The 26776-nt window shown below is 41.0% G+C and overlaps 1 protein-coding gene across 1 annotated transcript in view; it reads right to left on the bottom strand.

Moving 5' to 3' along the window:
* Positions 1-6437, bottom strand: part of LOC115013452 (axin-2-like) — a 47907-nt gene extending 41470 nt beyond the window's left edge. Inside the window, exon 1 of the mRNA XM_029439794.1 lies at positions 6327-6437. The gene's annotated coding sequence lies outside the window, so the exon portion shown is untranslated. The remainder of the gene's footprint in view (positions 1-6326) is intronic.
* Between the last annotated feature and the right edge of the window lie 20339 nt (positions 6438-26776).

Here is a 26776-nt window from a genome sequence, read left to right as displayed (position 1 = left end):
AGATGTGTTCTTTTTTTTTTTTTGCTTTTTTTTTAAGGGAACATGAGGCCTAGGACGCCCATGTAGGTCAAAAACAAATCCTGCGCCTCAAGCTGGGAAGCTAGAAACTTCTTTGAGCATCTGACGGAAAAGGAGCAGGAGCACTGAGTTTCTTCCAGGTGCTGCTTTTCACAGTGGTAATCCTGCCACGGCGTGACTGTGATTTTTACAGAAAATCTCTCCAAACAGGGCCCAGATGGTGGGAGGTAGAACCGCACACATGTACAGAAAACACATTCATTCACAGACGCACACACACACAGGACTGTATACAGACAGGCGTTCACTTATAAAGTACAAAGCACACACACACACTCAGACTAAAGGTGAGAACTGACTTGTTGCTCCTGGGTGGTCTCTGTGTAAAGATAAGGGCAGGCAGGAATAAAGCCTGTTACGCCGAGGCACAAGTTTGGGACAGTTTCGCCGTGTTCCTCTTTTATACACATGTGGAATGTCTGTGGCAGAGTAAGAGCTTTCTAAGTTTAGCTCCAATTACAGAGGACTTTCTTAATGACAATGAGTCAGGACTGAAGCTACATAAACCTCCTCCTCATCAGTTCTGTTTGTGGACGTGTTATATGTCCTAATATAGTACACACCTCTGCTTTGTAGTGCTGCTGGTCCGGCATGAAGATCCCGACAGTAGTTAGCATGTGGAGGACGCGAATATGGAGGATGTTTGAAATGAAGAGATAAAAGAGTTAATCTTCCACCGCTTCTAAACCGATTCCCTCCATAGCTCCCCTATTTATGTACAAGCAAAGAAAGAATAAAACTTGCTCTCCATCTCTCCCTTTCTGTTTCATGTGGTTACTGGAACAACAATGTACATTCTGAGTGCTAGGCCTTTGATGTTGTTGCATTCACCGAGCCGTCTTAAACCGGAGGAGAAAAGAGAGGGCGAAAAAGACGCAGGAGATATTCTGTGGTGTGCTTTCTCTTTCTCCCTCTCTCCCTCTTTCCATCTTTCTCTCTCACTGGCAAGGCATCTGACATCTCCCGGCAAAAGACAAATTCGGTTTCGCCTGTTAAGTCGTCAGTCAAAGCTGCGCGAGAGTTTTTTTTCTCTTTCTTGCTCTCTCTCTGCCTCTTTCTCTCCCTCTTTCTCTGTCTTTGCTTCATTTCCGTGGATGCGGTGTTGTGAAGGCCGCTTACACGCTTTTCAAACAATAACAGTTCACCCCCCCCCCCCCACACACACACACCGCAAGTTTCCTCTCTGCCAGAACCCTACACATGCCAGCACATCCTTTAGAGAGCCTTGAACCGACAACAAACGCTAAGCATTTTCACCGCCGAGAGAAAAGAGGGGCCCATCCGCAAGCCCCTGTGTAATTAAACTAGATCTAATACTGTTATATGTTTCTCTTAGTGAGAAGGAGCGTTTCAGGGGCCTCTTTCTCACAGCACTGAATGGCTGTTTCCAGGTCAACACAATGCCCTGCACAGAGTGGAATAAAGCTATAGGAAAGGGACAGGTTTTTAAACTTGCTCTTTCAGGCCTCAGAGAGTGAGATGTGCTCTATAGAACTGAGCTCAGAGGACCCACAACATTGCGATGATGAACTTAACCCTGTGTTTGAGCTTTAAATGGCTGAGCTTACAACCACATACACTTAAAGGGTAAGGCTGACAATGTTCTATATTTTCTTACCGTCAATAAATCCCAAAATTGACACGTAAGTTCTCAATACTTTCCAACTTCCCCAGCCTGTCTCTAGCACTCAGCCCAAAGCCCATTCCTTCCTACCTCAGACCTAAATCTTTAGAAATGGGGATCAGATATATACTTTCATTTATTAAAAAAAGGCTTAATAATTTCCTGAAAACAGCTGGGAACTGTAATTCATGGCAAATGTTATTCAAACAGAAGGAAATAAAGTATTTGTTGGGACTACTTTCAGCCACAGATTTTGTACCTGGCCTCTATTTTCTCATGTTTTTGTGACTAATGGGGGAAAACAATTGTTGAAATTGGTCCAATATTGAGTGAGAGCGCTGCAGCCGATGAACGGGATGTAAAGTAATCGGTTCGGGGCAATTCTGCACCGTCAATGTACGTCGTCTAAAAGTTCTTGTTTTTGCACCTGACAGGCTCAGATTGTTACTATAAGTGCCTGACAACATGTTGCAAAGGACCCTACAGAGAAATAAAACCTTTTGCTTTACTTTCCACTTGATCCACTCTGTTTGTTATTGTTTCTAATCAAGTCTCGCGCAAGGAGAAATCTCGTTCTGAAATGTTGCGTTGCAGCAAAATGTTAGAAATCAGCTAAATATTCACTGTCTGACAACACCGGCACTCCTTTCTCCAACTCTCACCCGTGTTTCCTCCGTTGTATTCTGGCAACACGACACAACAACAAACAGATCGGATCAAGTGAAAGGTAAAGAAAAACATTTTATTCCTTTCCATAATATTGCCAGACCCTCCTAATAACAATCTGAGCCGGTCAGCGGCAAAAACGGAATTGCCCCGAGCTATTGCGTTGCAGCCCAATACTGGACCAATTTCAAAAATGGTTGCCCCCATTAGTCACGTAGACACCAAAGATGGGCAAATAGGGTCCAGGTTGGAAAATACCGAAGTTACTCATTAAAATAAACTAGAGTTTACGTGTTCCTGCTAATGAAGGAACAAGTCAGCCCGTGCAACAATGTGGCTCATTTATGTGTTTTAATAGCTTTTGGAAAACAATGGAGCTCCACAGCACAGAGAAATAAGATATTTCAGGCTTTGGATACACAGACAACTCTTGTCAGTGTAAGATCTATTCATTGTCGGTTTTGTTTTTTCTTGGGCTTGCTTCCTCTTTTAGGTTACCAGTTTAAAACTACCCTCACAGTGAGCCAGCTCTTCTCCAGCACATACATTATCACTCCACAGTGAAAGATTCCTGTCATGATGCTAATCGTTCTTGACAGAGTTTTACCACCAGGGCCTTTTGCAACTCTCTGTTACATATAAGACAGCCTCTAGTGTCTGTAAAGCAACATCTTCCCAGTGCCTCTGTCCATTACCCTGGCAGAAACGCATCACATTTCAATCTCTCTCCGCCGCGGTTGTCCGCTAGCCATCGGTTCACCTCCACTCCGGCCTTGCTGCTTTTACTGAACACATGAGGAAGACATGAAAGAGAGACAATCAAACACGAGGCATCAGAGCTGTCACTGGTGCCTGCAGAATGCAAAGTGTTATCAGAAATACAGCTGAACCTGATCCTCTGCTGCTCTGTCCTTCCCACAGGCAAAGTTATCCTTTCAACTCGCTGTGGCTTTCAATAACACACAAACAAAAAAACAACTTCAGAGATGGCTGGGTGTTTGAATATTCAGACAACATGAGAATACTGCTAATGGTGTGATATATAAAATCTGTTCCGAGTACAGCTGCTTAGAGGAAAATAGAAGCTGATAAAATAATGTTTATGAGTGTTTTTTTTTGTACTTTAAAGCGCCCATACACTGTTACTTTCACCTATAGAAGCAGCCAAGTCATGGTAACACTTCTGACAATGGACTGAGCTGAAGTTGTTCACAGTGCAGTGGGCCTATAGCCTCTTAGAATCGCTGAACACAGTGGTACTATTGTCACAATAAAGGGGATGTGTGAGGATGTGCAGAGAGAATACCCAGAAGCCTCAAATACCCCACTGTCAGTGCAGATGAAAGGGCCCACCAAGCCAAATCACTTTATCAGCCCAAACAGCCTCTCTTATTGTGGGATGCCTCTCAGACGGTGGGTGCTGAGATGTCACACCACTAATTGAGAGTCACAACAAGGACCCTTGTTTGGCCTGCTCCACCGGTTGTGTACAGCTACTGTAATCACCACAATAATTTGGCTTCCAAACATCAAATGGTGTCGTGGAAGCTGCAGGAATTTGCATTGCACCCTTTGATCTGGGAAATTTAAACAAAGCGAGCTCTCACTCTGCGAAGGGTGTGAAGGTTACAACGTCCTGCCCTCCTTTGTCTGTCTGCCATTCCTGCCTCTGTCTGAACCATCTCTATTGTCATTATTATTTTGGCTACAAAAGCAGCAGACCTATACAAATCATCCATTAAAGACAGATATAAGCTAGGGAGGACCAACGACTTGTTTATCTGTCACACACAGATTGAGACAGACATCAGTTTTGCGACATACTGTACCAGCAACAGTCTAAAAGTCTTGGTGGTTTACATTTCACTAAGTAAGTCAGTGGGAATGAGAGGGTAGGCATAGCTGACACAACAGACTCGCTCTTCAATTTACTTACATGTGAAGAACAAAAGAGCGATGACTACAGATGATGAAACTTCAAAAACAAGTGCCAACTACTAACTGCTAAAAAACTAAAAACAAACCAGCAATTACCGCTTATCGCCATAGGTGGCGCCAAAGAGAACAACACGTAGATCTTGGAGATTGTCCCTGGGATTGGGTGGGTAAAGTAGGATTTAAACATGTTTGAAACCATTTAACAAAAGTACTAATCTAATCTACAGCCATGTTAGCGGCTTTGTGAGGCTGTATTTACAAAATGCTATTATCAGCAAGCTAACATGCTCACTGTGACAATGCTGACACACTGATGTTAAGCAGTAAGTTTAGCATGTTCACCATCTTAGTTTTGCGAGTTATCATGCTAACATTTACTAATTACAATTTCACAGCTGTAGCTGATGGGAATGACACAGTTAAGTAGGTATTAAATCATAAACCCACACACAAATTAAAACTATGACCCGATGATGACGTTGAAAAATCAGGGTGTCACCAAAGTTATTATAATTCATCTCCAGGGGGGATTTAAATGTACCTTTAATTCCAATCTATCCAATTATTGTTTTTCACAAAAAACATAAATCATGATATATTGCCTTTTTAATTATAAATATCAGCCTTTTATTAATACTGTTAATACATTTGTGAAAATAACTCAAGTGCTTTCAATCAATGTCCTTATTGTGCACGAATAAGTCCCACAGTAGACAAAGTTGCACTATCCAAATTTGTGGGACCATTAGAGCAGCATCTGGGTGGTAGCATCAGAAAGGCTGAATAACAACAACATTGTGCTGCTGTTTCAAAATCAAAGAATGCATTTATTAATCAGAGCACACACATAAGAAACTAAGCACTTAGCAAGCAGGCTAAGAAACCGAGTTCTGTCTTTCTGTCTGTCAATCTGTACACACAGCAAACAGCTTGTCATGTATCTCGGCCAATACATTTGTCTCATCAAATTCAACGATGTCAATCATTAGTCGGGGACAGCCCTGGATGGTACTAGAGGAGAAGTCAGGGAACACCAAAGCCAGTACAATACATCCTCTGGGAACCATGAATGTCTTTGCTACATTTGAAATATTGCACAGTTTAGGTGAAAACTTTAGCTCGTGGTGGCGCCAGAGGAAAAGTCATGAGATCGACAAACTCATTACCATTCATCCTCTGGGCAAGAGGAGATCTGTGCAAAGTTTAATTGGCAAACCATTAATTGATTGCTGAGATATTTCCGACTGGACCACAGTAGTGGAGTGAATGAGAGACCAGCACACCCACATCTCTAAAAAGCTATTGATCTATGAATACATTATTAACTGAGGTACATCAGATAACAAAAATAATCCGGTATGTTTGAATATTATTTTATCATTATGGTTACCTTGTTACTTCATGGCATGATACATATTTTACCCTCATTCTGAGCACAACTTCTAACTCACGCACTGAAACAACTAGCAAAATGGGCTCAAGTAATCACACACAGAGGCAGACAACACATGTTGCCTCATCTACATTCCTTATCTGCTTTCCAACCAGCTAAACCCACCGAGGAGGAACACTTGACACTGATTTCACATCATTGTCTGTGAGCGACCTCATCCTTTCCTATTTTCCCTCTGTGGTCCCCTCAGTGAGATCTGTAGGCTCACTCAGCCATGCGTACTGACGTCTAATCAACAGCAATTAACCCTGGCCTCGTTCACGGGCCGCGGAGCTCGGAGATAATGAAGACACCACAGTGTTTCTTTATTTTTTTTTACACCCTGCTTTTTTGACCCGGACGTTTCCCTCATGGCTGACTGACAATGGAATGTGATCCGCCGACTCAGGGAAAGTGTACCCTCAATATCGTTGTGGCTGCTGGGTCAGCGCAAGCAAGGCTGTGATGTAGGAAATAAGATACGGCACAAAGTGGGAGGCTGTTTGGATTTTCAGAGTGTATTTTGTGCGGTTTAAGACATTATATACATGGGAAGATAGGAGCCAGTGTCGCTGGTGTGTGACAGACCTTGTTTTGGGTGTTTTAATTCCATTTCTCATTCCTTGTTGCTGAGATAATGGAGTTCCTGGCCAATACTTCCGCTGCATCTTTGGTCTCGCTCCAATCTCACTGCAAGACCGTAGGCCGACCTAGAACACAAATAGGCACAGGACACAGCCATGTTATGCTCTTTTGTTGGAGACAAAGGTATTTTGCATAACAGAGATAGCGAGCAGATCTCAGATGGGGTTTTGTGAAACCACCTTGTAATCTTGAGCATGAAGGACGATTCAATTGTCAGTCAATCTCCCCTGTGAAAAGCCGTCAGGCTTGTTGAAGCCTTCGATGCAAAAATAGCATGGGAGATAGAGGACACCCCTGCTCTTCCCCCACAACTGACCTTTGAAGAAAAATGCCTACATCAAATGCTTTGAATTATCTATTCAAATGCCTGGAAACAATCTTTAGACAATGACACATCAATCAAATGCTCCCTGAACCGGGGATGGTTGTTTATATAAATGCTGTCCATCTGGGGGAGAGATCTCAGCAACGTTACATCTCTTTTTCTGTGGGGAGATGGCAGAAAAAAAGAAAGGAGGAAGTTCATAGAAAAACTTAAAATTGTGCTTTTTTTCCTCTCTCCTCTCCTTTTTTTTTTCTTGCTCAAATCCCAGCGTGAATGTGTCGGCGAGCTCGTGGTATGCACCCAGATGAAAAGTAGAGGCCATCCCTTTGAAATCCTCCTCAAGTCAAAATTACCATTTCATTTCAACTCCAGCCAGGAAACGGAGAGTGGGGCCACTGCTAACTGCTTTGGGCATATCGTTATTTATTGTGTGTAAACTTTGGAGGAACATTGTTGCCTGGGAAAATGTGCCGTGTGGGTGGTGGAAGTGAGCAGTTGGAGCAACCACAAAGGGCGAGATCAGGCCTATTTTCTCTGTAGGAGGAACACATAAAAGTGAAAATAATGCCCATTATTACAGAAAAACAACATCAGACTTCTTTGCTCATAATTTTCTAACAGCCAAGAAGTTACCACTGAAGCTAAACAGCCAACCAGTTGACTCTATTTAGGCAACAGCATTATCATTTCTGCTCTTTTAATTAGTGAGCTTTCTGTGTTAAGTGGGCCATTATCTGGGTTGGAACTAACTGCTTTTTCCATAATGGTCACGTTAAGTTTGTCATGTCGTTTTATTTAGTTGGCTTTATTTACCCCTACACGGCAGGGAGTGAGAATTACCTGAACTACATACAGTGAATCTACTCTCAGAAACCTTTGCTTTTCACTCTGATTAAGTCTTTCGAAAGCAACTAAAAATCTAATTATTTTCAAATCAGTATTTTTAATCTGAGCCAGAAAAAGGATCATGGACATGGCGTGATTCCAAATATTCTAATACTGTTCTCCATAGTAGCTTATTGTTCCTTGATCTTTCACATGTTCTTTAGTATGTTTAGCCGTTATGCAGACTAGTAACGATCAGATAATTAAAAAAAAAATGCTTTTATTCTACTTTGTCTGAAGCCATCCATCATGATGAGGCAGTTACAATGATACTCCATCCAATACCACTCACTCCTTGTCAGCTGCAGAGGTGGCAGTAATATGTGTTTGCTCCTTTATTGAGCACAGAGGCTGTCTTCTGCTTTGATTCATATCCGTTGAAATGGATTTTAGTAATGATAGGTTTTAACGATGCAATACAAAGACAACAAAAACAATTGTAAAATCTTCTAACTCTACTTCTGAAATCTTACAAATGACCCTTGAGCGGACACGTATGTTGGTTTGCAAAGATTAGGGAACCTTTTGGTTTCAGTATCCAAGTGTCACCTGACTTCAGGAACTCTGAGTGTCTAATATTGCTGAGGATGAGTTTCAATTGGAGATAGATAAATTGTTAAAAAACAGTGGAGAAGTGGATTATCCTGCTCAGGCTAGGAAAAGATTGAGGTTGACATTAAATCCGGGGACGAACGAATCAAGTGAAGCACGAGTGTTAAACAGTCAGTTGTTGGTCATGTGACTGACGTGACGAAACATTACACTTTTAGTTTCACACCAGACATGAACACCGACCTCCTGGGTCAGAGTCCTGTGTTTATAATATGGATTTATGCACTATTTATATTACGGCAGTCTAATAATGGGCTGGGCGGGTTTAGATTGGATTAAGTTGAAAGCCTAGTGCATCACATACAGATGCTAAAGGATGCCAATGCGGAAGAATCTTAAACCTGCGTTCTTTCTAAAGGCCAGCTGGTTCACTGGTTGCAAAAAGAAGTCTGATTGTATAGAAGTCTATGAAAAAAATGACCTTAGTTTTCACTTCATTTATTACCTCAGTAACATTTTCCTAATGAGTTTATGGCAGAGTTCTTCCATACAGCATGATGTTCATTTAATAAAATAGAAGATTAATCAGGTTATGTTTTAGGGTCTTGCTAGCCCGTGATTGACAGGTTGCTACCTCAGTGTTGTCTGGGTGTTCTCTGTGTTTTAGTCTTACAACTTTAACAACTCTTTTAAAGTTTGTTTTTAGTTCATGGAAGTTAATTGTAACAGTTTGGTCCCATAAAAATGTCTTGTTCAGCTTTTGATTGTTCTTTGCGCCACCCTCTCGTGTCACTTAAAAACAAGATGACGACGGCCAAAATGCTGAGGCTTTAAATGGGTGATGTCATATCTTTTATAGAGTCCTAGTAATGTGACAATATGAGTTTCCAGATTGAGCTGCTGTCCCATTGTGATTTTAAAAAATCAATGAATGCAGCTTTAAAGTTTGGATGATTCAGTATCACTTTATAAATGTGCAATTGCTATCCACAGACGCTTCATACCAAATGAAAACCACATTGCAGTTTGGCAGCTGGCATTGGACTGCTTTAGCATAGAGCAAGAGGTTAATGTAAAAAGAGAGAGAGAGAGACATTTGCATAATACATATGAACATTCAATTGTCCTGTTCTTTTCAGGTTATCCACAGATTAACACACAGTTTATCTGTCCATAAATGAACACACATAGAGTGTGTCAGTCAACATTAAGAAGAATATGATTCATACCATCCTTCATACTGTGAATGCTGTGTTATTCTTCACTGGTGTGATGGCAGTTATCATGTGTTTAATAGAATTAGGAGCACAAAGAGAGGGTGTGGACAGAGCCCAGTTGATTCATGACCGGGGGGGAAGCAGCAGAACTTTGTTGACCGTGTTCTCGTCTAACAAAAAAAGTACATCTAATCTTAAACATATGGCTGGAGCTGGGGATTCATGCATGACAGCATGCACAGTGTGGAAAAATACTGCTGTTGTCTTTTTTTCTCTCCTAAAACTTTCTTGTCTGCTCCTTTACATCCTGGACTTTTTCACTGGTGTCAGACATTTGGACACTACTAAAGACTTTATATAAGTTTATGATAATTTTTACTTAAATGAACATATCTAATTTTGGTCAAGTATGTTGCTGCTGCACTTTTCTGTAAACTGACTGTGATAGTAAGATTATGGAAATAAAGACTAGAAGACGAAATACAGGACTTTGTTACAGAAAGCAACACATTGCAGACTGTTGGACTGATTCTCTGAAAGACCGAGTCTGACCTCATAATGGGAAGGTCCAAACAATATGCGTGTATACTGTGTGCTCCTTTATCAATACATTGCAACTTCCCCATCTGTAATACAGGTATGGAAAAGTTCTCACTACGGTTTTTCACATCACTTGTTAGCGAATCGGAAATAGTTGGTAATGCAATAGTCCAACGATCCTGTTCTGACGCAGTAACATCATCCTGGCTGCAAACGTGTCGGTTGAAGGAGTTGAAAAGCAAGCTGGGTGTTGCATATATATTTGGACTATGAAGGCTTGTTCATTTGTTTTATCTATCCCACATTTTGTGTCCTCCACCTCAATTTATTTGTACTGGCCTCAGCGACTTCGGACTTGGCTGTAACACATATATATTTAAACAAAGGCTGTTGAGGGTAGAGGGAAGTGTTTGACTAAACTCTAGTCGGGTCTTCCCAAACATTTAAACATGGTTCTGTCCGTGGGGGCAAGATGTTTACCTCAGCTGGTTCTATTCCCACTGCACGGGCTGCCAGTCTCTCTCGGATCTGCAGTCTGGAACAACAAAGGAGAATGTGGAAAGTCAGAGACGAAGAGTGTGTGATACGTGTGCAAAGAAACAAAGACAGGACAGTTGCAAGAAGTAAACAAACCAACTGAGAGAAACACAATCGTAAGAAAAAGACAGATGGAAAACAACCTGGTCTCGTAAAAATGACGTTCCCATGCAACAAAACTGCAATGTCAATCACTTTTCGAGGGAAAAATATTTTCTCCTGGATTACGTTTGTTTATGACCCATCACAAATACATTAGTAATCATAGTCCACCATAGTTTAAGTAGTAAAGGGGTTTGACTGGATGGATGGGTGAGTAAACCAAACATGAGACGTTGACCAGCAGACCCGTGTTCATGTTCTGTGTGAAAACAAAAGTCAATGTTCACATATTTAAATTTACGTCCGTAATCCTTTATTTATGCAGGGGAACCTTTTCATTCATGATTACCTTATATAAGGTTGTTTGATTGTTTATTTTTCCACTAAAAAAGTATGTTCTGGAAGGGTTTCCAGTTTATTTTATTATTTTGATGATTATCGAGATGATACCGTAATTATTAGCCTAATGGGAACGTAAGTTTGTAGGGGACAGGGTTGTGGAAACAAAAGGGTGTCAGTTGCACAAGACTGAACCATCTGACAGGAAGCACACGCTCTGATACTTTAGCAGCTGACCTCTCGCATACAGGAGTGGGGGGTGGAGGCGACAAGGGCTCTGCAGGCCCCATCTGCATGGCTTGTCCCTGTGCAGCACCTGGCCCCACGCCAGCGCCCAACGCCCCTTTGTGATGGCCAGAGTGGCCGGTCGGGGTCTGCCTTTGATCCCGGGCCAAGTATTCATCTCAAAAGGAAGAGGAAGAGCAAAAAAAAAAAAAAAAGATAAAAAGATAAACAGAAAAAAGGGGGAGGCGGGGGTGGGGGGGTGGAGAAAAAAAAAAGTCAACCTCTGCAGCCAATTATTGGAAAAACATCAAGGTCTTTTCTGTGTATGTAAAGAGAAACGAGGGACGGGGAGGTAGAAGAAGAGATAGCCGTTTGATGGCTCGGCTCAGTGTTAGTTGGGGGATTGCAGCGAGTGGAGGCGAGGCAGACGCTGACCTGCAGGAGGTGATTACAGGTGGAGAGAGGTATTTGTCTGGCTGCTAAGACTCTTTCGTTTTGGGTGGTTTGTCCTGTGTGCCCTTTTTTATCTTGGACTCTTTCACTATCTCTCTCATACTCCCTCTCTTCCTCTTGTTGTGGCCATCCTTATCTGTGCCTTTCTTTCCGTTACCACCGCGTGCTGTTAAACTAGTTCACAAGGACAAATAAAGGTCACGTCTTTCCCTCTGTTGAGGTGTTTCTGTTTCTGTCTGTACCTTCCTCCCTCTAGGCCAAGCCACACCACACACATACACACACACACACACACACACACACACACACACACACACACACACACACACACACACACACATATATACAGGGCTGAGTAGTAACCAGATTACATCAAATAAGTAACTATAATCAACCCAGATTACAAAAAGGTGCAATATGACTATGAAGAATTACTTGATAACATTGTTGATTACGTCTTTAAAATACGGCAATTGTCTAATTATGAAACTTTTTTCCAAAGAGATTGTTGTAGAATACATACAGAGGGTCCTGAACTGTAAATGCTGAAGATATATATAATATATATATATGTATCTTATATATAATGTATATATATATATATATATATATATATATATATATATATATATATATATATATATATATATATACTGTGTATATAATATATATATATATAAAACTGTGTCACCAAAGCAGGAAGCGAGCGTGAATGACAGCCTGTACTCTGCAGAAGCATGTCAGACAAATGATGGGGATGTCATGACAACAAACACAGGAGAGGATTACAGTGTTGTCAGTAAGCAAGACACATTTTAAAGCCCGTGAAGAGCAGAAATAATCACATAAATGATGCAGGTTACACTTTCACAGTAACTCTAACTTGGCCTAACAGGCTCAAGGCTCTTTCTTTTATTCCTTTTTTTTCTTATTCAGGCAACAGTTTGGCTCTATGTGCATGTTCTTTCTCAGAAAAAATCTGTTTCACATCACTAGTCAAAGCACACTTGTTCAATATAACTATACTCTTTTACTACTGGCTCTATAGGATCAAATAACAGAGTTAAATGGCTTGTGCTGTGTAGTTTTTGTTACAGGAGAGGAGTCTCAACCTTTGAACCATTTTAGGCTGTCATCACCTCCAGCCGACACAAAGCTATGAATAGAGGAACAGCTTAAACTCTAGGATTTATAGGATCATTTTGGTTTATTACAATTTTGGTCTTATAATAATGTGTGTTGAACCCTTTTAAAGAAGGTCCCTGCACATTTCCATCTCAAAATCTTATGATTGTCCTCTTCCTTGGATCATTTCCAGTTTATTACAAGTCTTATTTTTGTAGTTTTGGTCGTCTTTTCTATTGCAAATGATGACATTGTACTGACCGAAGTAATTGCTGTGATCAGAGGAACACAGTGACAACGATCAGCCTGTAAATAGTCAGTAACAGTCAAGATATCCAGCTTATCTAATATTATCTAAACTCCAGCCTGGAAGCACATTTCCAGTAAAAGAAAAACAAGATAAGATGAAAACCTAGCCTTGTGGTATTATAATAACACATTTTCTCAAAATAATCTCTTAGTATCTCAAAATACTAACTATGTCTTTATATTTAAAATAAACTTCTCATTATTATGAGATATTAAGTAATTATTATGAGATATTAAGTCATTATTATGAGATACTAAGTCAGTATTTTGATATATTAAGTCATTATTATGAGATACTAAGTCATTATTATGAGATACTAAGTCAGTATTTTGATATACTAAGTCATTATTATGAGATACTAAGTCATTATTATGAGATACTAAGTCAGTATTTTGATATACTAAGTCATTATTATGAGATACTAAGTCAGTATTTTGATATATTAAGTCATTATTATAAGATACTAAGTCAGTATTTTGATATATTAAGTCATTATTATGAGATACTTAATCATTATTATGTGATACTAAGTCATTATTTTCAAAAATGTTTCTCATTATAATGACTTACAGGATCTTTTTTTTCATCACATTGGCTGAAATGGGCTTCCATACCACCCAGACCAATATAGTTGAGGCCAATGTGATATCAATATTTGAAATTCAAACAACTGATATTTGTTTCTGAACATAAACTCTTAATAAAGAGAAAAACATTTGATAAGGATTCTGTAAATTCAGTTATTAAAAAAATGTGACAAAATTATGTATTGAGCAGGAAAGGTGTCTGTTGATACTGACACTGTTAATAAACACATCTAATTTCTGTTTCAATTTCCTTTTTATCACAGACATATAGTACGTGGCGATACAAGCGCAAACCTCCGGGTCTGAAAAGTGAAGTGCATTATCTCTAATGGCCTGCAGGGGGCGACTCCATTGGTTGCAAAAAGAAGTCGAAAATTAACCTTCTTCTCATTTGATTTATTACCTCGGTAAACATTTTCAAGTTTATGGTCTCGCTAGTTTCAAGTCTTCTTCAACCAGCATGATATTCATTTTGTAAATGTTGCTCCCATTTAGAGTAAAACAGACGATAAAGCACCGTATGCTAAAATTACAAAAGTAAGTTGTAGTAGCTTTATCCTAAAGCGATGAGATGACTTGCAGTATGTCGTTAGAGAAAAATATAAGTGCCAACTTATTTGCACATACAGTATGCTCTGTCTCCGTATGACACACAGACACTCTACATGCTAGCAGCAGTACAGTTACTTTTATACCCAGTTTGTGGTCAGGCATTTGTTATGAAGGGTCTAAGCACTGTTCATATGCATCACTTGCCTCCTCTCCTCTGCCTTCGTCCTTGTGGACAAAGAAACAGAACAGACAATAGAACATGCATTGATCACCAAGGACGAGTTTATATCTCTCTCTCTCCCTCGGCCTCTCCCTCTCCCTCTGTCTGTCTCTGTAATTTTCCTTTCATGGCTGTTTTTCCTGCTGTCTCCCGAGACCTTCTCAGTCGACGAAAGAAAACAAAACTGAACATTAAAACGCCCCGCAGCCCTTTAAACACTTGTCATTTGTCCTTTGTACAAATCATGGCGAGAGTTGCTATAGAGACTGCTCTTTTTTTATTTCTCTGTTCTCTTTTCCACCAATTTTTGTTTCATCAAGTTAGCTGGTGAGACAGAGAGAAGACAGAGAGAGAGAGAGAGAGAACCACAGTCAATTATGAGTACGGGGGAATGATCAAAAACGAGCCGTTTAAAAATCCAATTTGCCACGGGGGTGTAAGATGAGAGATGAGTGAAGGACAGTCAATGCACTGCGGATCTCTGTGGGCATATTGACCAACATACAGCCTTTTTTTCCTAAGAGAAGACAGATGAAAGGAATGAGAGTGTGCGTCGATGTGCAGTTTAATCATGACGGATGATTATTTTCCTGTAATTAGGCTGTTTTCTTTGCAGCATGTTTTTACTTTGTTTGTAACATATATATATATATATATATATATATATATATATATATATATATATATATATATATATATCCTGTGTCATGTTTCTGCATCTTTTTCATTGTTTAAGGTGCTGTGTATGAATGCCTGTGTGAGTGTGTGTTCATTAGACTCCCAGTACCTGCGTCCAGCCATGGGCGTTTAATTCAGCGAGCAGGCAGGGGCATTATCACACACTACCATCACTAATCCCCATGGAATGAAACACCGACACTTTGATGTCTGCCAAAGAACACTGCTGTAGTATTTGGAGGCAAGGCAGCGCATCACGTACAAACCATAATTAACAATCTATAGCTGGACTAGAGCCAGGCAGAAGGGTGGAGGTGCAAGGAGGGCGGGAGGAGAGAGAGAGAGAAGAGAGAAAAGGGAGAAGGAGAGAAAGACACTGGTGGTGGAGAGCCAGAGGCAGGATGGTGCAGCTTTAAAGGATGAGCTATATGTGTGTGTGTGTGTGTGTGTGTGTGTGTGTGTGTGTGTGTGTGTGTGTGTGTGTGTGTGTGTGTGTGTGTGTGTGTGTGTATAAAACACATATAAAATATAAATGTATATGGGGGTTGAGGTCATTAATGGAATGTAACGTAATGTAAGTACATCTACTCAAGTACTATACTTAAGTACAATTTTGAGGTACTTGTACTTAAAGGAATACTTCACCCTCAAAATGACTATTTGTATAAAAATGAATCACCCCATGTTACCTTGAGTTCTCTAAGAAAACAGTTTTTCTCTCATGCCTCTGTTGTAAACCAAAAATCCATCTAACAAAAGCAAAACTATATCAAAACATCCTTTAACAAACTCGCGCAGTATAATCCAAGTCTCATTATCCCGTCGTAAGCCTTACTATTTAAAACACTTCCGAATGCTTGGGCAGGCATGCATCTCATCCGTGTGAGTACTGTTTATGCAGAAGTGATTTAAATAGTATGGTTTTAAAATGCATGTGTTTGTGAGCGTACGACCGGATGAATGAGACTTGGATTATACTGCACGAGTTGTGTGACAGTTTGTAAGGCATGCGAAACAAAATCAAAGTTTTCTTAAAGAATTCAAGGTAACACAGGGTGAGTTATTGATATAACTGGGGGTTAAGTGTTCCTTTAAGTAGTTACATGTTATGCTGCTTCTATGCCACTACATTTTAGAAGCCAATATTGTGCATTTTACGCCTCTACATTTATTTGCCAACATTAGATACTAGTTACTTTGCAGATTCAGATTATATATTATGTATTAAGTAGCTACAATATAACATTAGTGATGCTTACACATGAATGCATCACTTTGTCACATCGTCCACCAGTCAGAGGGTCAGTGGTTCGATTCCCGGCCCCTGTGGTTAACATGTACTGAAGCCCAAATTGCTAGCACCAAATGAGCAGCACCATGAATGTGCGGTGCCCTCTGACTCGGCATGAATGTGTGTGAATGGATGAATGCTGACATTTACTTAAGTAACATTTTGAATGCAGGACTTTTACTTGTAACTGTGGTATTGCTGCTTTACTTCAGTAAAATATCTGAGTACTTCTTCCACCACTGGTTGAGGGAGCGTGAAGATAAGTTTATTCAGTGATCAATGTTGGACCCACACCCACACATGCTGCCCCAGTGACAACCTGCCGGGATCTCAAAGAACTCAGGACGGTGAAGTAAGTACTGGGCAACAAAATGATGCCGAGCGGCCGGTGGGTACAACACAAACTCCTGGACTTTTTGTACTTGACAACGAAGCAGAATGAAAAATTCAGGACCACCAACACCAACTGCTGCTGAGAAAAGTCCCTCAAACACACACACACACAAAGCAAGATTCCTCATGCCACCTACTCATATTCTTGTGAGAAAATGATATCACGGTGTGCCAGTTTTCATCCCAAGACGTGCGAGTACGCAAGCGTGTGTGTGTGTGTCTGCGTGTTGCACAGACTATAATACATACACCTCGTGTAAGAGGATAAAACACCAAAAAACCAAAGACTTTCATCAAAGCAAGTGAGAGAGGATGTCAGAGATTTTTTCTAAAGATGAAAGCAAGGGATATTCTCTCATTTCGGCTCATCTCTCCCTCTCTCTCTTTTAAAATCCTTGAAGTATCATCCATGTTTCTACGACAAAGAAAGAGAGAGAGAGAGAGAGGGGGGGGGGGGGGGGGTTAATGTTATTTACATCCCACGCTGTGTTATGTGGTCTGTCACTTCTCATTTTCTCCCAGGGCTGTCCAACTGGAAGACTTCAGTCAACTCTCTCCAAGCCTGTATTTGCTGAGGTAATTACAAAGTGACAGCTTTAAATCCTCTGCCACACACACACACACACACATACACACACACACACACACACACATACACACACACACACACACACACACACACACACACACACACACACACACATACACACACACACACACACACACACGCACACGCAAAATATGGGAATATGGGAATATGGCTCTGTGGCATTTCAGATTCTGAGCTCAGTTAGGTAAAACCTGGGACGTGCATCTCTTGTTTGTAATCAACAGCTACATAACTGCATAGAAGATATCTAGTGCACTCAGCAGATTCCAAAAAAAGTATACAATGATTAATAATCCTGATCATTTTATAGCTTGGAGATGGAATGAGTATGAGATCAATGAGAGGCATTTTTGTTGGCTATCTGTAATTCCCCATAAAACACATGTGGGATGCAAACACACAAACACGTCCACCTCCCATATTCACTTAGAGGTGATTGTAAGAACATCTTTGATCTTTTTTTTTCTTTCTTCTTCAAGGAGATGCATTGCCTTTACACATAATCCATGACAGGCATAATGTGATTTGGTAGTATCTCTAAATGGCAGGGAAAACCAGCTGACAGAAATTAATAAGTTACCACGGCAATAAAGGAACCGGAGGAGGAGGGGTTGTGAGGAGATGGTGGAGGTGGTGGGCTAACCTGGCAGCAAAACACACAGCTCATTAAATTATCTTTTGGGGCATATCGTCATGGTAAAAGTTGCATGCACGCGGAGCTCAACCTGCCCTATCTGCAGCTGCACACCACGCTGGATTGTCGTCTCCACTTTGGATCATTACTTAAATATAAACGGAGGATGGTAGGAGTCACAGGCTCGATGTTATGAACAAGCTGGAGACCAGTGGGGACCTCTGGGCCTCCTCTCACTTCAGCCTAAATCTACACAAAGGGGGCAACTTTGACCAATTGCAAACTGTCTTGACAGAGTTTACCAGAAGTCTAAACAGGGACAGCCCATTATTCCGACGGGCAATTATTCTGAACCCCAATAGTACAAAAGATTTCCCGTTTGTCCAACCCAAAGACAAACACCCATTGTTCCGATGGGCCATTGCTCCAGAAATACCCACACTCTCCCTGCAACAAGCAGAAGAACATAACATGCAGAATGACGTCATCGGACCTTCCCTGTCGCAATATTTTTGTTCCTACTATGGTGAAAGCATGACCCACCCCACTCTGCCTCTGATTGGCTAGTACTCGTTGCCTTTGTTGGTTGGGTTGGTTCAGTTTAGGAATGAAGAATGAGATTGGTTAGGTGTAGCCTTTAGATTTAGGGTAAGATTATCAGTGTAAGCCAATCAGAGGCAGAGTAAGACGGGTCATGATTTTGTCATGCTATAGTAGGAAAAAGAAAATTGCGTCAGGGCAGGTCCGATGACGTCATTCTGCATAATAATTAGCCATGTTTTTCTGTTACAGGAAGAGCAATGGGCCATCGGAACAATGGGTGTTTGTTTTTGGGACAACAGGCTGGCGGACAAATGTGCTTTTGGCAAAATGGGATATTTTTGGAATAATGGGAACAATGGCATCGCACCGTATAAACTGCTCTTCAATAGAGTTTGTCAGTCATCGGACAGGAGTGGAGTTGTGACAAAAATGTTTACATGGATTAACTGTTTTAACTTACTGTCCAGCAACCAACTGAGGGCGCAAGTAGTCTCTACATCACCGAACTTCCAGCACCACCCATTTCACAAGGATGCATGAATGAATTTTGGTGTGCCAATTTCTATACTGCCTGGGCACTAAATCCAGACGTAGTTCACCTAAAAATGATAATATGAGTGTTTTTTTCTGCATCATATCCGAGAGTTTGTCTGAGATTGATTCCAGTCAAACTGTGGTACAGTATGTGTGCTGTCACAAAGTAATACATACTCCCACTGGAATCATCTTGTAGATGATGAGAAGAGAATGGCCTTCAAGCCTGACTTGATTTCATATTAGACGGTATATGTCACTGCTTTGTTGACCGTTGGGATAAGTACACTCCACTGGTCATGCTCATGTGGCTCCACCCACCCCTACATTGTTCTCCATTTTCCCTGTGTAGCCCTTCATCGTTTCCACAGCTGCACTTTGATGTGAAAAGTATTAAGTAAATGCCCCACGTATCGGAACAACAGTAAACAAGTGTGAAAGCAGAACAGCGTGGTTACAAGGTAGGGGGCCAGTTGAGCTGGACACACCAGGGCTCAACAGACACAAGGGTGCACGTGTGTGAATGTGTAGGCACGTTCACACACGTGCACCCTTTATCTGCATAAATATGAATGTGTGTGCATGTAGGTAAACAGCAATGTGGGATGCATGAATCTTCTGCAAGTAACAACATCTGGATTTGATTTGCAGTCTGATATGTATAGTAGACACATAAATAAAGCAAACCAAACTTTATCTAATTTTAAGAAAAATATGTGGATCTGGAGCATTGCACAAATGTTAGTTTGCAAAGTGGCAGATAAGGGAAAGGATTTTCAAGGTGGCACAGTTGTTCATGTCCAGTGGGGAGAAGTGGGCCAGATGTGGCTTTATGGGTTGCTGTTGGCTTGGTGTGTAAGAGCATGAAAGACAGACAGACAGAGAGAGAGGGATGGAAAGCAGAAAGAGAGAGTGTGAGGGAGCGAGGCATGTCATGCTCGCCAAAACACTCAGCAAGAATCTGATTTATTTGGCAACTGCAAGATGGTGGTCTGAGTACAAGAGGCCACCTACACCAGTGTCTGACCTCTGACCCGCTTCGACTTCTGAACTCAGCTGTCCTTGCTAAATCTACACCCAGACAAGAGGGATGAGCTGTTATTGGGGAGAACACACACAGGCAAACATACCCACAAACACACAAAGACACACATGCTTGCATTTAGGCCAGGGCACACACACGTACAGGTGTGTGTGCAACACATGGACATCGTCAGATGTGGTGTGAAAAGACTTCACGTGATGGAGAAGGAAGAGAAGTAAAAGGGTAGAGGAGAGGACATGCCAAGGAGCCAATTTGACTTTTACATTGTTTCTATGGTTTTAAAGCTCTTGTAAACTGTGTTTAAGTATTTCTCTATAACATTAGATATTCATGAACAAATGAACAAAAATGAAAGTTAAAGTGGATATTTATTAGCTTAACATTTAATCAGGAGTGTGTGTGTGTGTGTGTGGTTTGTTCAGATTTGACGGAAAATGCACAAACCGCTGTCAGATTTTGATTCAAATGTTGCTAAACTCTGACTACAAAAAAAGTTTTTGATGTCACCTTTTGCAAGATTTTCCAAACTTTTAACTCTGTGAACAGCAAAGTCAAACAGAAATATGGAAATCTGTCGTGAAATAACAAACACTAAAATTGTGCATTCTTGTCGGATCCCATAAGAAGCTGATTGAGAAAATAGGTTTTCAGGATCCTTTAAAAGATTACTTTACCCAAATTACCAAAATTCTTTTTGATAAACTCAAAATTCAACCGCGCAGACAGTTCTGCTTTTGAGACATCTTTCGCTAAGATTCATGCATCCTCTACAAAGTTGAATGATTGATAATAATTATAGATGATAGCAATGACATTTTTCAGTTAAAAACTATAAAAGAGCATTTAGTAGATCTCAGCCCGGTGTGTCTCCCTGTCACCTCCAAAAAAGAAGATTTAAAGCTCACGAAATCTGCAGATGTTCCGATTCATAATGAGAACAAACCTTTCTATGGATGTCAGTTTTTGAGGCACGACAAAACATGCAAAGTCTTGTTTTTAGACTAGCCGATTGCCGGAAAGGCCTTTTGTTACTGACGGGTTAAGACGAGTGAGGAGTCATAAAACATTTGATAAAATTTTGGAAATCACTGCAACCAAATCCTACAGAGTATACAGTCATATATTTACACAACAAATATTAGACTAATGGTCCAGTAGTATGCAAGATTAGCGTCGGACACACACACACACACACACACACACACACACACACACACACACACACACACACACACACACAAAGCAGATGAGCCCCCCAAGATTTACGACTGGCGGACATAGAAAGTCATAATTTTACTCTGGATTTTTCACAGTATACTTCAGACAATATCTCCTCAGTGAAATGTTTCTCCTCACCGTCAGGAGTATAAAGATAAGTTGTTGTGAATTTTTTCAATTGTAAATTTACAAAGTGACACCTAAAACAACATTGCATTCATCTCCATTATATTGAGGTTCAGGCAGAAATCTTAAAGTTTGAATTCTCAAAACCTGGACAAATAAAACCAGAAATATCTGTAAGGCTAGAAACCACCAGAAGTTACTGAGAAAATATGTAAAGATTGTAATTTTGGGGTAAATCCTCTTTCATGTGTTTTAGGCCCTGTCCTCCTACTTTTATCCTCCATCCCTCATTCTCCCCTTTCCCCATACAGATGGTGTCTGGGCTGTGACCTTGGACACACACACACACGCACATGCACACGCACACACACACACACGCACACCCATCTGCTTGCACTTAGACTGTCGTAATTCTCGTTCTCTCTCCCTCAATGTTTCCCTCTCTCTCTGTCTCTGTCTCTGTCTCTGTCTCTCTCTCTGTCTCTGTCTCTCTCTCTCTCTCTCTCTCTCTCTCTCTCTCTCTCTCTCTCTCTCTCTCTCTCCAGTTCTCGTCTCTTCCTCCCTTTGTCGTCCTTATTGTTGTTTCCATGCCTTTGAAACTTAAAAATATCCCACCCCGATTGTGTTCTGTACATTTGGTTACCATGGTGATTGCCATGTAGAGCAAGCAAAAGGAGTGTGTGTGTGTGTGGTGTGTGTTTGTGTGTGTGTGTGTGTGTATGCATGTGTAATGTGTGTTTGTGTGCCAGTAGCATTGCTATCAGCCAAGCACAGAGTCTAAAGCTATTTTCTAAGGAAACAACAACTAAAAGAGAAACACCCACCACCCCCTTACTTTGGTTTTTCTTCCCCTATTTTCTTTTCTTCTTCTCATCTTTCTCATTCTCCATCTTTTTTTTTCTGGCCATCCTCACTCTCCTTCATCCCTATCTTTCTCTACTGCCCCATTCAGTTCTCTCTCTCCATCTCTCGCTCTTCCATCTTCCAGGCCCTCCCTCTCTGCGGCAGCCTTCAAACGCCCTCCATCGCCCTACTGCACCCCATGGCAACAGCTGAGAGAGTGAGCGAGGAGGAGAGAGACGGCGGGAGATTGACAGGAGGTTTCTTGTGGGAGTTGTACTGTATTTGGTTGTGATACTGAGTGAATTCTCAGACTCATCTGGCATGCACATTGCAGCCCACTGACGACAGCAGCATCACAACATCAAAGTGTCGGCTTATACCTCCTCACTACCAGTGGCCCGAGAAACTGACACACACAACATTGTGGAACTGGTTTTAATGAGAGGTACCCCTCTGCATGTGTGTGGCTGTCATCCCTGCTCGATTGTTGGGCCTTCTCTGTGTTTATTTGTGTGCTGGTGTGTTTGTGATAAATGAGGATTCATATTTTATGTTTTGATGACGTCTCTCCTTGAAATATGCACATGTGTAACTTTTTGGCAGTGCGTTTCCACACATGCCTCAGTAAATGTGTACACACGCTTGGTGATGGACAGATATTTCAATGTGTGTGTATTCTTGTGTGTCATCAAATTAGATTCATATTATTCCACCATATGTTGTTCCCTCCTGTTTTGTGTACATGTAATTATGCTCATGTGAAGTTCTCTGTGTGTTTGTGTATGTTTAAAGCCATGCAAGAGTTCATTCCCGCTGATCAAGGGAGCAATGGGCTCTTTTAATCTCGGGGTGGTCCCCATGTGCATCCACCACCCTGGGCTGATCAAGGGCAGTGCAGAAAGGGAGGAGCAGCCAAAAAGGCCTGGTGGGTCTGTTCATCGGACTGAGTCAGCTTGCAGCAAAAGTGGATCTCAGCAGCCTATTACACTTAGGCAGGGATTACTGAAACCACAGAATGATATTGATTGATGTATTTCTTCCTGCTTTCAGTCTGTTAGGTGATAATATACACCCTCAGGGAGATATTTGAGACGGATAACAAAGTGCTGAAACAGAGAGGGGGAGAAGGGCATCTGCAAAAATACAGAATCTGATGTCACTTCACTTTGGTCAAATGCCTTTGTCGACACCTTGCTCGGGTGTTAAAGGGTAATTCTGGTTTATTACAACATGGGTTTTGTAATAATTAGATCATTTAAGTGATAATTCCCCCATTCGCCTTCATTTTCTTTTCCATATAAGTTTGACTGATGTGGTTTGATTCAAATCTGTGTGACTGTTTATGTTTCTCACTCAAAACAGCAGCTTGTTGCTAGTGGAAACAAGGTTGATGTGAGCGGTGGAGACTGAACCAGAACAGTAAAGTTGCGAGCTGTAAAACTAAAACAATGAGCTTCGAGCGACGTCTTTCATAATAAACGTTACTTTTGTCACTGTTAATATAAATATATCTGTAGCGCTGGTTATCAATCTAGATTGTTTTGGTGTAAGTGTTGGAGGTATCGGCCGTAGAGATGTCTGCCTTCTCTTCAATATAATGGAACTAGATGGCGCATGTCTCTTTACATAAATCATGGCCCGGTTTCTCAAATGAATCCACAGACCTTGTTGTGAGCAGTTTCATGTAGGAACAATTTTCTTTCTAACAAACGACATCCTCCTGAGCATGAGCCTCTCGTCCAAGAGAAGATGCACACTTCCTTCTGCATGGTGATACAGTTGGCGGTGTAGTTCGGTAGAAAATGAATATTTCATGAAATGGTCTGGGGATTATCTTGAGTTACCGGGTCATGATTTATGGAAGGGGAAATTATTGAGTTATTCAAATGTATTTTTTTGACGCTTTTAGCACCACAAGCCGAGCACCATCTAGTTCCATTATATTAGAGAGAAAGCAGACATCTCTACAGCTGATCTCTCCAACACTCACCAACTCACACCAAAACAATCTACATTGATAAATAGCTCTACGGGTAAGAGGAAAAATATATTGTTTTGATTTTGGGGTGAACTGTCCCTTTAAGAGAAAAGGACGGACAAGGTGAGAAATAGAAAATGTGGCTGTGCTATTTTCGTGTACATAAAGATAGAAAACCAGGTACCCAACTGTAGAGGGCTAGAAGGGATGATGGAGCTGTGTGTAGTAAGTCCCAGATTGCAAGTCACATTTAAGACAGTGGATGGGGAGTGTATTCCGATAAGCTTCTTCCAGGAAGTCCTGTGTTTCCGTGGTTGGTAATTACCTCTCCTGGAGACTGACCAGGGTGAGAAATAAATCTAGACGTGTGTGCACTGTAGGGATGATGGCTTTAGCTCATGGTAAAGGTGACACACACACATGGACACACAGATAAAGATACACTCAATTACACATAGAAACACTATTCCTCAATCTACCTAGCGACAAGCAGCAAAACAGGGATTTGAGACAGGAGCTTTCTCTGATAAACTCCTGTTGGCAAGTCCTGCAGCCAAATAAAGTCTCCCGCCTGCGTGTACATGTGCCCACAGCAGATGTAATGTATCTTCATCCTCTGCTTCTCTAATACTTGTCGCACTGTTCAGCCACTGAGCTTTTGGGTCTGATCACTTCTGATACTGCCTCTCTCTCCTCCACCTTCCCAATCCCTTCAAACAAACTTGTTTTAATGAAAATACATTCCTGGGTTTGGCGGATTTAGCGGATTTTCCTCCCACTCTCATCTCTCCTTTTCTGTCCAGGATTTTCTTGTGGAAGGGGGGGGGGCGGGGGAGTGCTGAAGCTCTAGCAGCATTTTAAAAAGTGCTGACGCCACAGTGCTGAGCATTTCTGTGTGCATTCAAGAAATGAGGAATGCATCTCCAACCGGCTTATAGAGAGGCAGAAAGAGTGGTAGAGGTAGGGAGTGGAGAGGTAGGTCGAAAGGATGGGGGAGAGAAAGAAAAATAGAAGGTGACAGTGGGACAAATAAGTAAGGAATACTCCAAGTCATGCACTGTAGTGCACCTTGTTAGACTGACCATAAGCAAGGAGGCAGAAGATCAAGCAAAGCCGCAATATGTACACTGTATCACAAACAGGAGGTCACAGTTGACTGCATCAAGGCCTGCTGCCATGCTTACTCTACTCCCCACTTTGACAAAGAGCAGCCTTATATAGCCTCCAAAGTTAGGTCGTACCAAAAACAGGGGTGCTACAGCCAGAGTGTTTCCGACAGAACAGTTAAAGACAGATCAAATAATAATAAACATGAACTCTACATATTCAACATGAATTCAACAATATAAATATACTTATTATGTAAAAACTACTATAAAGCTACAAAAATGACTATACAAACATTTACCAGCCCCCACTTCATCCTGCTCAGTGGAACCCTCCTGGAACGATAACAAGGTGTTTCCAAAGTGACTCTTTTAGCAGCGGTCCATGGATGTTGGAGACCGGAGAGAACAGTTAAGTGTCTGATTCATTATGCGGTTATTACATCTGTACATTAGCGTTAGCCTATCATTTTAGCCACAGAAAGATCGCTGCGTTCGCTACTCAAACCATGTATTTATTCTCTCACAGGGGGCACAGCCAATCCAACAGACTGGTGTGGAGAACACCCATCCAATCAAATATGTCTCCAGACATAAACCATCCAATAAAGTTTTAAACCAAACGTGCTTGTGTCCTTCTTAAACACATAAATATAAGTGTCTGTGCATAACATGAACAATACACAATCGTGTAAAAACTGTATATGGGTTGTCAATTCTGAGCTACACAAACGTAACGGAGACCGAGATCAGACGGCGACTGAGGTGGCAGGTCATTTTAAAGAATATATTGGAGAAAAACTGGCTTTAACCGACAGGTTTCATAAAACTTAACAAACAGGGGTTTGTTTATGAAGCGGGCTTTAACCAAGATTTTGCCAAAAGAATGTGGACTCACAGAGACGTCTGTGTTTTATACGTTAAAAGGTCAAAGAAGAGGTCGACGCTGTAAACGTAAATAATGTATAGCAAAAGGAGTAAACCAGTTGAAGGGCCACAGGGGCCCATTGTTGATCTCATACTTTCAAAATATGGCTCTGATAGTTTAAAACATTTACAAGAATGGTGTGCCAATATTATTTTATACTATTTTAATTCTGCTATTTTTATAATGGTACTTCAGACTTATTTACATCAACACTGTGATTATTGTACTGTAAATGCTCTTACTCTGTCCTTGTACTAATTGTTATGTTTTTGATGTGAAGCACTTTGGGCTGCAATTCTTGTATGAAAGGTGCTATACAAATAAAGCTTATTATTATTATTATTATTATTATTATTATTATTATTATTATTATTATTATTATTATTATTATTATTATTATTATTATTATTATTATTACCTCTGCCGAGGAGGGTTATGTTTTGGGTTAGGGTTGTCTGTTTGTCAGCAGGATTACAGACAAAGTAAAGGCTCATGAA

This window comes from Cottoperca gobio, chromosome 1 (assembly GCF_900634415.1).
Source record: "Cottoperca gobio chromosome 1, fCotGob3.1, whole genome shotgun sequence".
NCBI classification, from domain to species: Eukaryota; Metazoa; Chordata; class Actinopteri; order Perciformes; family Bovichtidae; genus Cottoperca; species Cottoperca gobio.
This window is presented reverse-complemented; position numbering and strand designations above follow the sequence as displayed.